This window comes from Pseudophryne corroboree, chromosome 12, assembly GCF_028390025.1.
Source record: "Pseudophryne corroboree isolate aPseCor3 chromosome 12, aPseCor3.hap2, whole genome shotgun sequence".
Lineage (NCBI taxonomy): Eukaryota > Metazoa > Chordata > Amphibia > Anura > Myobatrachidae > Pseudophryne > Pseudophryne corroboree.
The window spans coordinates 82,502,010-82,503,718 of record NC_086455.1 but is presented as its reverse complement, the minus strand read 5'-3'; the positions used below and the strand labels follow the sequence as shown (position 1 = coordinate 82,503,718).

At 44.9% G+C, this 1,709-nt stretch overlaps 1 non-coding gene across 1 annotated transcript; it reads left to right on the top strand.

Annotated features, from left to right (window-relative positions):
• The first annotated feature begins 1,090 nt into the window (after nt 1-1,090).
• On the top strand, nt 1,091-1,202 carry LOC134981618 (U5 spliceosomal RNA). Its single transcript, XR_010190728.1, has one exon. It is a non-coding gene; the product is annotated as a U5 spliceosomal RNA (small nuclear RNA).
• The last annotated feature ends 507 nt before the right edge of the window (nt 1,203-1,709 follow it).

Below are 1,709 nucleotides of genomic sequence, written 5' to 3'. Positions count from 1 at the left end.
CAGGATGAAAGTCCGTCACATGAGACGGAGCTTACAGGAGGCACAAGGTATGGTGGGGGGTCAGGGCGGTCAGCTCACGCTGCCGCCCTGCTGTGTGGGAAGTGTGATTTTACTGTTGCCCGCCGCTGAAGCCGCCGCTGAAGGTGTCCCGCTGAATTAAGCTAGAAACAGCGCTGAGCGGCCGCACGTCACTCAGAGACGCCGGCCGCTCTCCCAGCGCTGATTACCCGGCACCACTGTAAGGCGCCGCCGAGAGAGAGAAAGTGTTCTAACAGAGCGGCCGCACGTCACTCACAGACGCCGGCCGCTCTTCCAGTGAGGACACCGCACGCCGCTGATGCCTGGCCACTGCTGTATGAAGGGGCCGCCCGCTCTTTCAGACGGCTCCCCGGCGCTATACACAGCGCTCCCTACTCTCCCTGCACTCGCTCCCGTACGCTACAGGTAACACTACCTCACAAGCAGCGCAGCTGCAGGGGGGGTGAGGGGGAGTAATGCCCATAGCAGCAGCACCATATAGCAAGGCTGCATGGGTTAAGAATAGGCTGGTCAGCATTTTAAACAGTAAGGAATAGGCTATCAGTGTCATAACCTATTGCATTTTTTTTTTTTTTTTTTTTTTTAACCATGTTTTCTGGTATTTTCTGTTAAGGCTGCAAGATAATACAAAATTCACTGCAGGCACTGTTCATATTAATGAAGCCTAACTAAATGCATGTATTTTACTGTATCCTAGACCTGTGTTATCACTGTATAATAGGCTATTAAGCCTATATTAACTGTATAATAGGCTATTAAGCCTATATTAACACTGCAGCAGGTAACCTGTACTGTGATTTTTTGTGAAAGCATGGCATGACGGCCATTTTTAATCATTGCTGGTTTTCCAGCTTATAATTCCAGAACATTCCGGCCATACACCTCTACTCCACAAGGAGGCGCAGGGGTGTTAGTGGGAATTTTTGGCTGTATTTCTACATAATTCTAGAACATTCCTGCCCTACATCTCTAAGCCACCAGAGGAGCAGGGGGGTTAGTAGGAATTTGGTTCGGGTTTCATATGCCCATGTGAACTGTTTTCACATAAAGAATACTCTGGTTTCTCTTCACATCGAATAAATCTTTCGTTTTTTACTAAAGTTTCAGTAGAGAGAAACAACCATGAGTTTAATATGTTCAGCAATAGCATATATATATATGACACATAATAACGTCAATAAGTCGTGCAAGTGTCTGTCTGTTGCCTATTGTGGTGTCTGTCTACATAGCGAGTAAGGCTCTAGCGCAGACTAAAAATAATTTTTAAAAATCTTACGTTGGCAATTCAAATTAAAAGAGCGGTAACATCGGAGTCTCGGAAGTGATTCCGCCAGCTCTAACAAAAGACAGTCTTTCCAAACAATTTCCCTTTGGGTACCAGAGTGTTTATTTCACTGGTCTTATAATTTAATGCACGATTTTATGTCAAATCTCACACCGATAACTACAAGTGAGAAGGGTACATTAGTCCAGCACTCAGATAGTGCGGGGTTTTTGACAACATACATAATCGGTTCCAAAATGACGCAATCCGCTATTGGTAAATGCGTTTCTGTCAAACTTTATAAAAACCCAGGATACATTTGGGTTAATATAATCTATGTATGAAACAATGACGATCACTGTTAAAACAAGCTGCAAAGGATATCTGTAATGCTTCTGCTAACGCC